At 40.4% G+C, this 12,834-nt stretch overlaps 1 pseudogene; it reads left to right on the top strand.

Annotated features, from left to right (window-relative positions):
• The first annotated feature begins 9,254 nt into the window (after positions 1–9,254).
• Positions 9,255–9,793, top strand: LOC140515262 (S-phase kinase-associated protein 1 pseudogene; annotated as a pseudogene).
• Positions 9,794–12,834: the final 3,041 nt, after the last annotated feature.

The raw sequence follows: 12,834 nt of genomic DNA, 5'->3' as shown, positions 1-12,834 counted from the left end.
ATAGGGGCCCTCTAAATTTCTTCTCACTGTGACAAAGTTATTTTCACCAGCCTAGGTCCCTCTCAGAGCAACCTTAAAACAATTCTCTCTGCTTTATTCATTTTGTCACCTGGATGCAAACAGTGGCTTTGGCCCAATCATCCATGACGTAAGTGAACAGTGCAGTTTAGGAGGTGACTTCTACCTAATTATTTCTCAGGAGAGGTAGATAGCAGTTGACATAGAAACAGATCAGTAAAGATGCTGGCATTTTGTCATTCCATCTCTGGAATAATGACCTCATTATTGTGCAAAGAGACTTGTCAAAGGAATACAGCTTTCAAAACTGTACCTTCACCATCAATGCAGCAACTTTGATTTGTATTTTGCTTTCTTTTTTGTATTTTACTTTCGTCTCTATTTCTGTTGGCCTTTTTGGAGCCTAACATAATAGCCAGCATGGCACATAATAATAAAAGAAGAAAGGACATCCCCTTAATGACCAAAGACTGATAAATCGGTTCTATGTTTCATATTTAAGACAGTAAAATTTATGGAAGCACCAACAGGAAATGGTAGATATGTAAGGAACCTTTCCAAATATTCTGATGATTCTAATTTTAAAAGCTGCCATAAAATAATTATGGATAATGAAAGCATGTCTTGTTAGATAACTGATACTTTCAAGCTGTAGAGTGTGGTGGGCCATTTATTAGAGAGGCAGTAAGGATTTTTGTAGGGGCCCTACACTGGAGTGTGCTAATGAGGTCAACTCACTCTACTCAAAAAGGAAACTGAGCAGTTGGGAGGTGTTCTTTTGAACCAAAAGCAAAATGTAGATCTCTAGAATTTCTGTCCCAAGGTTAAATGCCTGCCTCCATTGACTTGGAGTATAGTGACCTAGGGGCTTCCAGAGGCATGTCTGCTTAGTTGAGAAATGTTGTGAATGAACCTGGCACTAATGTGCCCCACCCCAGCCCCATCATACACTGTGTTTCTTTTGTTCATACCTCTGAATTCCTAGGGAGTAAATGTCCTCTTCTATGCTGATCAGCAACCCTTTTGCCAAGCAGTCTTAGAAAGTCATGTGAGAAATGAAGAACTTGGAACCAGACCTTTCTGACTGTGAGGTAAGCTTCCTATCCACTACATCCTGCTGCCTCTTGTCTTGCCCCCTTCCAGTTATTGCTCTGCATTGATTTTGGCTCAGGGACCCTTAACCTTTTGGGAAGTCTGGACTCCTTTGGCAGGCAATCTGATAAAGCCTAGGGACATCTGTTCAGAATCACATTTTTGAGTTCATAAAAGAAAATACGTAAGATTACAAAGGAAACCAATTCTCCTGAAATACAGATAATAAAAAAATCATGGACTTCAGGCTAAGAACTCATGACTTAGAGGTAAAAGGAGACCTTGGAGGCCACATAATCCACATACATCTTTTTATAGGTGAGGAAATTGAAGACCAGAGAGAAGGTACCTTTTCCCAAATCATGTATATGAGTAAGAAGTTGCATTGTGGGGGATTGAACCCAGGTCCTGTGACCTCAGGCTAGCTTACTTTTCATTGCTTAATATTGGTCTAAATGATTATTATCTCAGGGGGTTAAACCATTACTTTTCATATGCAGGGGTGGGGAAACAAAACAAAACAAAACAAAACAAAAAACCTAGCAGTGTACAAGAGTTCACCCACCCCAATGATGAATAGAGCAGGATGAGCCATAGGCTACATGCTCAGAGGAAGTTTGTTGAAAGCTCCCCAAGTCGAAGACTGGTTCGGGGCAAAAGGTTTTAGGGTTCTAACAGGAAAAGCCCTCTCCTCTTGCCCTGAACCCAGGGTCTGCTCTTGAAGTGGGATGCCGTGAGGGTTGTTAAATGGCCCTCTAAAACCAATCTATTTCCCCTGCTGACCTTGCCCTTCTTCACATGACTCTCTTAAGGCATTATGGGCTGATTCACTGAAGTTCAATTCTACAAGCATTTATTAATTTGCAAGTACTTTTTAGGAGGGGCCTAGGTATTACACCGAGTGTACATGCCAGGCAGGCACACAAGACAGCGCATATTACAAGGTAGCCCCCAGCCTTGAGGATCTGTGAGTCTGTTTAGGTATGGCAGTCTTGACACAGATCAATGCAGAGGACCAAGTTTGAAATCATAGATGCTGGGTTCAAATCATGCCTCTGTTACTTGAGTAAATCTCTTAATACCTTTGGACCTCAGTTTGAAGGAATGAAAAGTGTGTTAAGTCCTGATGTGCCAGATATAGAGAAATAAAAGCCAAACTCTTCCTCCCCTCAAGAAGCTTATATTTTAATGGGGGGATACAATGCATACAGGTCAGTGGTGCCCAGGGGAAAGAGTTGTGGTCTCGGGAGCCCTACGTGGGGCAATCAGTTACCATGTCCTCACCAGTAGCAATAATTCCTCAGGCAATAGCTAGAAAGGGATAAGGCATACCAGTGTTCAGGGAAGATGTCAAGGAGAGGGCCCTTTCACCTCTAAATATATGATTCTTTGGTCCTAAAAACTATAATTTGATTGGGGGTCAATGAAAGTGATGGTAAGGAAGAGAACACTAAAATATAAATGTTAGATGTTAGTATCCACGTATAACTTAACTTCTGGTTGATTCGTTCCAGTCACTTAGTGGGGGCCTCACAGGAAGAGCACAAAAGAAAGGGATATTCTGGGATGTGAAGAAAGAGGGTCCAGAAATGTCTGGAACACTGAGATGCCTGAGGATTCAAGAGAGGCCCAAGGATGAAGGTGCACTGTGCATGCATGTGTGTGTGTGTGTGTGTGTGCAAGGAGGTTTGGGGGACTGGGAACAGAGAGAGAAGGATGGGTCCTGGATGACTGCTCAAGGCATCCTGAATGAGAGGATGTGGCAAGGCCAAGGTCAGGCTTCTAGTGAGGGGAGTATAGAAGTCCAACTTAAAGGTGATGAGAAACCACTTGGTTTCCCTGCTCTATTGATAAAAAGGCAGCTCTTCTAAATGGGACTCTGGCTTCTGTTGTGAGTAGCACATCTGCTGGCAAAGGTTTTCATAGTTCCCCTGTCATGTTCCTCAGTGCCTTTTAGGCATGTATAGAATTAGTATGCTTCTGTAATCCAGGCACCCTTTGCCAGCATTCTGCCAGTATTCATTCACTTGTATTTTTCATCCATTCACTCTTTCAGAAAACTAGTCACACTCTTAAAGGCTTGGAGGCTTTCTTTTTAAGCGGAGTGGCCTAGACTCTCAGACCTTGCAGGTGTGCTTTCTCTGCCAACAACTGGTACCATTAAGTGTCCTCAGAGAATGAGCCCCATTTGGGCTGCTTTGTAAAGACACTTTCAAATCTCATTGTCCTAAGCTGCTGTGGTTATTTAATTGAACTCCCCCATACCAGGAAGAAATAGTATAGTAAGAAGAGAGTCATGTGAAAGCCCCCTTTAGTTGGCAGCTGTCAAGCATGTGCAGCATGATGAACACATTTTCCCTTATCCTGGGCACATTTCCAGTATACATACACCTCACCTTCAGGCTGTGTAAGCTCTAGAGTGGTGGGGAGTAGAAGGGAGGGAGTCATCAGTGTGAAGGAGATAGACTCAGGCAAGGACGGGGACATCCTATCTGCTGCTGTTGCTTAAGGCAGCAGAATAAAAGCAGGTATTGGGTTCTGGTTGACGCACAGCCCAGCGTGGATCAAACACGTGCACTCCTATTGAAAATACATTGTAGTATTCTGCATTCAGGGGCCTGTGCCTGCTTTGGTGGAGGAAGTGGCCTGCCTTGATGCGATCCCAGTGTCATCAAAGTATACATAAGATACACTCTGAGCCTTGAAGCTGGAAATGAAAGAAGTGTTTTTTAAATACCCAGGGATGATTTGTACAGACTAGTGACAGATGCTTGGAGTAATAGAAACATTATTTCATTTTTTTCCAGATTCTGAAAGTAAGATTTCCATGAAAATGATGGTCTATCTTGTGAAATAGATTGTTTCAAAATAGGCTTTCTCTTTCAATAAGCATGACTTATGTTTTTGGAGCACTTCGAGATCAGTGAAGTGCTCTATATATATCGTTTCATTTCAGCCTCAGAACCCCTGGCGGGAGGAAAACCAAGACACAGAGAGGTTAAGTCACTTGCTCAAGGTCATACAGCTAGTAGATTTCTGAGGTAGGATTTGAACTCAGGTCTTCCTGCCTCTAGACGCAGAGCTGTATCTCCTACACCACCTAGTTCCTTTTATCTACATAATTTCTGAACAAATGCCAGCTTTTAGATAATGTTCACTTCTTTTCTTCCAAATGGAATTATTCTCTTTCATTGTTCTGTATATAAGCATAAAAGAAACACATAGAAGTGCATCTTTGTCCAATTTTTGACCTTTCAAAGAATTTTGGGAACTGTTCCAGAAAAGAAAAATAAGTGGGGCTCAGTGGAAGGGGCAGAGAAACATGGCAAAACCCATGTAAGCTCCTTTTCTTCTTTTCTATTCACTTTGTTCTTGTATTCAGTGAGAATGAATGAATGAATGAATGAATGAATGAATGAATGAAAAAGCATTTATTAAACCATTTCTCAGTATCATACATTGTGCCAAGTGTTAAGGCTTCAAATACAAAGGGGACGACAAAGACTTCTTAGTCTCATAAGAGGAGATGCCACATTTTGAGTAGGAATAGCCAAGAAAGTGATGATCCAGGGTTGATCTGTGTGTGTTTGTCCTTCGTTGCCGAAGAAGGCAAGAAAAATAATGACATGACTTCCACTTTGTTTTTTGAGGGAGGGAGGGCTGTGCAGGTCACCAGCCTCACTTCTCCTCCAGAGCCATCTGAATCCAGTGACCAGATATTCATCAGGGTGACTGGAGATGACCCAGGATAAGGCAGTTGGGGTTAAGTGACTTGCCCAAGGTCACACAGCTACTGAGTATCAAGTGTCTGAGGTGAGATTTGAACTCAAGTCCTCCTGACTCCTGCTCTAGTGCTTTAATGCATTGCACCACCTAGCTGCCCCTACCAGGATAGATCTACCCTGAGGTCTGAGGATAGACCCTTGGAAATGAGGCAGCTGTGACCTTGAGGACCGATCACTGTTCTTTTCCAGCTCTCAAGTTTTATGATTCTGAAATGAGCTGTTTTATCGCACTGACTTGTCTATTCCATCAGAGTCATAGACTTGACTGTGCCTAAAGGGACAACCAAAGTATACTTTGTTTGACCCTGTTCCCTTTCGATTGCCTTCCTGGTGCAGAATGAAATGGGGTGATATCTTGAACCCACTGGTGACCTGGGCATCTTAGTAGTAATCCCCAATAGAAAGGAAATTTTCACTAATAATTAAGTATTCATTGGGATCATACTATGTGTCCAACGCTGTAAATGATTTAGTAATACTAACTTCAACTTTTTAAAGCCTTTTTTGTAATTAAAGAGACAGAATATTGAATGGAGATTAGTAATTCAGAGTTGTGTGCTGTGGGGGTGGGGTAGGAGAGAAAGGGGGGAGAAGGGAAGATGTGGAAGGGAAGGGGGAAGACAGTGTTGTATAGTAGGAAGAGCCCTGAATGTTAGGAGTCTGGAGATGAATGCCAATCCATGCTCTAACGGTAACTATCCATGTGGCCTTGGCCAAACTTTTTTTACCTTCCCTTGGCCTGATATTGATCATGGGTAAAATTCTAAAGATGGGCTAGTTTACATTCAAGGTGATCAGAGCCCTAACTACATTAAACTAGCCCTAAGTATACCTAGCACCAAATTCAGTTAAGGTATAGTGATGGCTGTACAAATTGCAGTCTAACCATCCCTGCAGTTCTGGGAAGGGGTTGCGTGACTCTCAGAGTCCTCAGTGTCCTCATCTCTTCCAGTTCTGGGTAAAGTGAGTTTCAAGAGAAGGATGCCATGGTAATGGGACCTTGAAGTAGCAGCTGGAGATAGTTATTCTATGACATGGCCAAGAACTGTACCAAGCTGCCCCCCTAAAAATGTTGGTACATCATTTTTTTTCTAGATATAGTACTGAAAGAGACTTTTAGCTTATGACTTCAGGCAGCTTGTTTCTGTGGGTAAATATCTGCATCTGCTTTGTTCCTTCCCTTCTCTCAAGCCTGGCTTTTTATAAGATCTGTCTCATTCTCTTACCCTCTCAACTTTTTCTTGTCTTCTTCTCAACCCTTAGAGATATTTCAAAGGGCATGCCTAGCAGCCATAAGTAGCTAAGGAAATCTGCCACACTGTAGTCTTTTCATTGGTCGTAAGATTACAGTTTTAATAAGTAGTAAATCGATCATCTCAGAAGTCTCCCCTAGGAAAATTAGTGAATCTAATTTTGTCATTAAGGTTTCTTAATAACTGGAATACCCATGGAATAATACAAGCATTACAACCGTCTTAACAAGCCAAACTAGATTTACCATGGGGTAGCCCAGTGGCTTAGCAATTGGGCATTCATTGTGTAAGTAGAAAACAGTGACTTTCATTCAGCAAGTGTAGTTCCTTGGGGTACTCCCCAGGTCACACAGTGGGTACCCTCAAACAAGACTAGCTTCAGGATACTCAGTTGATATGCATCCACTTAAAACCCACAGATCTGATTAGATTTTCTTGTCAGCCTGAGGACATAATTAGTTCAAAGTAAAGGCTTTCAGTTGATAGCATAGTTGAAAAAAGAGGTACTAATAAAATATTTCCATTCTAAATTTGGTTGTACTCAAATATGGAGTGTGTATGGACAGATAGATATACATAAAGAGAACTTGTTGTTCTCCCCTTGCCTGAAAGGCTGGCCCTTCTCACATCTTTCTTCAGGACTCAGCTCAAATCCCACCTTCTACAGAAGGCCTTTCCCAGAGTTTCCTACTCCTAGTGCCTTCCCCTTAAGATTACTTTCTATTTCCACTCTGGTTTTGTCATATGCATGTAGTTGTTTGAACATCATCTCGCTCGTTCAACTTTGAATGCTCCTTGAGGGAAAGACCTTGTCTTTGTCTCTGTATCCCAGTGTTTGGCATGGTGCCTGATATAACATTAGCACTTAATAAATACTTGTGGTCTGACTGTTGGCTCTTGCTTTATGCTGGTCTCACACTACTGGACAGGACCGTTTCCAAATTCTAACTCCTATAAGAATACTCAGTTGATTCATTGCTAATTTTCCATGGAATAAAGTGTGGGTGCACTTTTCCTTTAACACCCAGAGGCTTTCAGCTTTAACTCTTTTAGAAGGGAATAGAAGGGAAGAGTCTTCATACTCCTAGTCATTTGACTAAGGAGGAACCTTAGCAGTTTTTTCTCTCATAAGGAGGGTCGATTCTCAGAGCCCTGACAATGAAAGGCATTTTCCTCTCCAAAAGAAGATTCATTGTTCCAGGCACCAAGGTCTTTGGAATACGGAATAACGATGACTGGCTACTGCCGAGAGACACACCTGTTCACTAAGAGCAGTCTTTGTCAGAAATGTCTCCCCAACTTAGGATTAGAAATTTCTTATAACTATACAAGTCATTCCCCAATTAATAAATGCTCAAAGGATGTGAACACACAATTTTCAGAGGAAGAAATTAAAGATATCTATAATCATGTGAAAAAATGCTCTAAATCACTCTTGATTAGAGAGATGCAAATCAAAACAACTCTGAGGTACCACATCACACTTATAAGATTGGTAAATATGACAGAACAAGAAAATGATAAATGCTGGAGAGGATGTGGGAGAGTTAGAACACTAGTTCATTGTTGGTGGAGCTGTGAGCTCATCCAACCATTCTGGAGAGCAGTTTGGAACTATGCCCAAAGGGCTACGAAAATGTACATACCCTTTGATCCAGCAATATCGCTACTAGGACTGTACCCCCAAGAGATCATAAAAATAGGAAAGGGTCCCACATGTACAAAAATATTTACAGCAGCACTCTTTGTAGTTGCCAAAAACTGGAAGTCAAGGGGATGCCCATCAACTGAGGAATGGCTGAACAAATTATGGTATATGAATGTAATGGAGTACTATTTCACCATAAGAAATGATGAACAAGAAGACTTCAGGGAGGCCTGGAAGGACTTATATGATCTGATGCTGAGTGAAAGAAGCAGAACCAGGAGAAATTTGTGCACAGCAACGACCACAGTGTGCGACAGTTTTTTCTGGTAGACTTGGAACTTCATAATAACGCAAGAACTAAAAAAAAAAAATTCCCAATGTTTTTCCAAAGCAAAATGCCTTCCACACTCAGAGAAAGAACTACGGAATTCATTCTCAGAATGTAGCAGATCATGTTTGTGTGTGTGTGTATTTGTGTATTACGTTTTGATTTGTTATATGATTTCTTCTATTTGTTTTAGTTGGTCTACATAGCATGACTACAGTGAAAAGATATTCAATAGGAAAGCATATGTAGATCCTATACAGAATTGTATGCCATCTTGGGGAGGGAGGAGGAAGGAGGGGGGTAGGTGTGGGGGGTGAAAAGCTAAGTTTTATGATAGTGATTGTAGAACATTAAAAAAATAAATAAAATAATTTGTTTTAAATAAAGAAATTTCTTTGGCTCTCTGCTGAGTTTTGTCTTGCTAAACTGTACCTGATCCCCATCAGTGTAACCCTTCTGCCAACTGCTGAAGGCCAAGTCATTATGTACACTTAACAAGAAGCCGCCTTATGCAAGCACTTGCTAAAAAGCTGTTGTGCACCTTAGCCTTGTGTTTGATGATATAGGAGAAGTAGACTCAGAAGAACTAGACATGGAGAGTGAAGGTACTGGAAAAGACAATGGAGGATTAGGTGCCACGAGTAGTGCAGATGTGTTGGCAGAAATCAGCAGAAAACACAGAGGGCTCAAATATTGGGAAAGACCTCACTGAGAATAGGTGGAACTAAACCTAAGGTTGTATTGGGATAAGGTTGGGCTAGATGGAAGACAAGGGTCTTTCCAAATAGGGAGGTTAGGATTGACTTTCCATGCAGCTAGATTATACGACTACCTGTGTGATAAGATTTTAAATCGTTGATACTACCCCATTCTCCCCCTACAACAGTTCATTTAATAATAACTGAAGTTCTACTACTAACAGCTCCATCCTTGTAGGTTAAAGGCTGTTGTCCCATTAATAGAGGCTTTAGATTTTTCAGTTGTTTTCAGTAGCCTTGTAAATAGAGTGCTGGATTTGATTTCAGAAAAATGAGGGTTCGTAGTGGTCTTGGTGCTCCGCGTTGCCTCAGGGCCTTTTCTCCCTTCATCGCCTGTCCCTTAGCCCACTGGGTCTTCTCGGTTCTGCCAGCTTGCCCGCCGGGGTCCCTGGGGATCCAGAACCATGCCTTCAATAAAGTTGCAGAGTTGTGCTGGAGAGATATTTGAAGTTGTTGTTGAAATTGCAAAGCAGTCTGTAACTATCAAGACCATGTTGGAAGACCTGGGAATGGATGATGAAGGGGATGATGATCCAGTTCCTCTAGCAAATGTTAATGCAGAAATATTAGAAAAGGTAATTCAGTGGTGAGCCCACCACAAGGAAGAACCTCCTCCTCCTGAGGATGATGAGAACAAAGAAAAATGAACAGATGATATTCCTGTTTGGGACCAAAAATTCCTGAAAGTTGACCAAGGAACCCTTTTTGAATTTATTCTGGCTGGAAACTACTTAGACATTAAAGGTTTGCTTGATGTCACATGCAAGATTGTTGCAAACATGATCAAGGGAAAAACTCCAGAAGAGATTCGCAAAACATTCAATATCAAGAATGACTTTACTGCAGAGGAAGAAACCTAGGTATTCAAAGAGAACCAGTGGTGTGAAGAAAAGTGAAGTTTTGTGCCTGTTGACACTGTAACACTGTAAGGATCATTCCTAATAACTACTTCCACTGCTCTGTTTGTAATTGTTAATATTAGACAAATGCAGCAGCAAATCCATTGTATTAGCAGGATATCGATCATTCCCATTGCATGTGTAGTGTTTTTTGAGTCCAGAGTGTAATCCTATGGCTGTTTTAACCAGTATAATCAAAAGTCTTTTTACTTTGGTCTGAATAAACTGAAATTGTATGGCTTCTGTATGGAAAGTGGCATTTTTGGCTTTCCTTTTCTTATTTTGTAAAGCAGTTTGTCCAGTTATTATCCAGCTTTAAACTTTAGTTTTCTTGCTATCTGACTTGCCCTTTAAGAAATGTTGGCATTGTAAATAAAACCACTTGCAAAATTTTTCCACAATAGAATTAACAATTCATGAGCTTGAAACAGGCAAAAGGCCAACTGAGGTAAATGTTTTGAGTGGTTTTTCTTCACGGATGTTTTTTTTTTTCAGTTTCTCAGAGTGAAAAATTAGAGAACTACTGGTGTACATTAAGACTTAGCTCTGCAATATATAGCAAACAGGCCTCCTTAAATTGGATGTGTCTTTTTGAATGCTGTCCAACTTGAGTGTTTTATTCTCACTGGAGGCCCAGTTACTAACCAGCAAGCAGCTTGTGGTTATTTGGCAGAAATGTGAGCTAGATAAAAGTTGTTAAGCTTTTCATAATTAAACGAGACACTTAATACAAAAAAAAGAGAAAAAAGAAAAATGTGGGTTCACATCACTCTTTTGGCAACAAGTAGCAGTGTGATCTTATTTATATCACCTAACAATTCTTTGTGACTTGAGTAAATGGCCTTGGATCGATCTATTAAATCATCGATAGGTTTTGATCTCTGTGGATTGTAGACGTTTCCACCCTAGGAGTTCCTTCTGCCAACAAAAATTATAGATTCTTCCTGCTTTGATAGAAGGGAAAGGAGAAAGGCCAGGAAGGTGTTGGCAATCTAAAAGAGAGGGAAAAAAGCAAAGAAAATAGAAGCCCCAAAGAATATGCTTCTTGATTGGACCTTGGGCTGGTCTTGGGGTATTTCCAGAATGAGAGATTCTGGAAGGACAAAGATGTTGCTTCCCTTCATGGTACCCTCCTCTTTTGTGACTGAGCACTAGATAGAGTCCTAACTGCAGGCGCCATAGCTCCTAAGTCTCTCCATGCCCTCAATCCTCCAGATGCCAATTGATGACCTCAAATGGAAGGTGAGCAGGAAACCCTGAAGAAGTTGAGTCGATAGATTTCATGTGAATAATTGGTATTTCTTGAATTGCTACCTTGTTCTCAGTACATGACCTTCCTTAACCTGCCAGCAATATCAGAATCAGTAGCATACTTTGAAATGTATGGAATTCTGTATTGTGGAGGAAAAATCTCCACATATTTTATATGGAGACCATTTAATTGGATCGTATCAAATCCAATTTTGGTAGGGTAAATTGAGATGGATTAGAGATCTACTAAAGAGATATAGCTTTGAAATATCAGTGTATAATTATTTAGAACCTACTTTTCTTGAGTAACATCTTTCCTGCAGTAATAGACCCACCATGTAGTTACATGTGTCTAATCAAATAACTTTTTAAAATTCTCAAAAAAATTTAAAATCAGAGGAACCTTTCATTCTAATATGTGTTATAATGCATTTTCAATAATGGAATTGAAACTAACTCATTACTTATAGCATTATTAAAAGATTCTTTTTTTACTTATAGCTTGTGTTTATTTGGAGACACAAAGCCTCTTGAACTATTAGAATGTACCAGGCTATATTACACACATTCTAAAGGAACAAAAGCAGTGTGGAATGGTAGTTGGAGGGTTTACTTTAGAGTCACCAAAACCAGACTGCCTCTGTCCCCTATTAACTGAAAATAGGCACATGATTTAACCCTTCAGTGTGCTAGGTAATTCTTTTAAGACTATAGTAACACACAAATTTCCAACCTGCGTTGGAGGAGGGAGTTTCTGCCCTGGAATATCACAGTGTGAGTCACAGATCTGAACAACCACCACCACCAATACTACCAATAATAACAACGAATCGAAACTGAGGCATGTCATGGTCATTAACTTTTTAATATTTCCTGAGATAATTATGATTGTATTTGATACTGCACCTGGATTTGTATACTCTACTAACTTGGATTTCATCTCTTGGACTTTGTATTCTGTTGTTGCTGCTGATTCATCATCATCACCATCATCATCACCATCACCATCATCATCAGCATCACCATCATCGTTATCATCATCATCACCATAACTACTTTTATAGATTTAAGGTTCACAAAGCTCTTTAAAAATAATATCTCATTTGATCTTCATGACAACCTAGAGCAGTAAGTTCTATTATTATCCTCATTTTGCAGGTGAGGAAACTGAGGCAGAGGGAGGGAAAGTGACTTGCTCAGTATTGTATAGCTACTAAATGTCTGAGATGACTCTTTTCATCTGACCCTTCAACAGTTCTGAAATTAACCAACCAGCTAATTAGTTGTTGTCTAGCCTTCTTCTCTTCATCTCATCTATAAGTCTAGCACGACAGCCTAGCTCAGATACTTTGCTAAAGAAAAGGACAACTAGATATTGAGAATTTACCTGGTGTACCAGTCTAGTAATGCTGTTACCAAAGGAAATGAGGCTTCTCTGCTGTAACCAGTTCTTGATTTCTTGATGAGTCCATGCTTTCTCTTTCTGATACCCAAATAATTTTCCTTCTTTAATTTTTAATGAACTATAAAATCATCAAATATTAATATTTTCATATAAAGAGGACAGAAATAGAGGATTGCATATGAAACCGTGAATCTGTTCCACACAGCGTGTGTGTGTGTCTGTGTGTGTGTGTGTGTGTGTGTGTGTGTAAAATGGGGCTTGGAGCATGGCCAGATCATTTATGATGGAGGTGCTCTGCTTCTCTGCATTCCCCTACTATATGGGTGGGAGCAGTCACCTTCAGTTGTACAAGAAGCTGGAATAGGCTACGTTTTTAAAACTGACAGCCTGGGACAAG

The sequence above is a fragment of the Notamacropus eugenii genome, chromosome X (genome assembly GCF_028372415.1).
Source record: "Notamacropus eugenii isolate mMacEug1 chromosome X, mMacEug1.pri_v2, whole genome shotgun sequence".
Taxonomy (NCBI): domain Eukaryota; kingdom Metazoa; phylum Chordata; class Mammalia; order Diprotodontia; family Macropodidae; genus Notamacropus; species Notamacropus eugenii.
The sequence above is the reverse complement of the archived record's forward strand: the minus strand, read 5'-3'. Positions and strand labels throughout refer to the sequence as shown.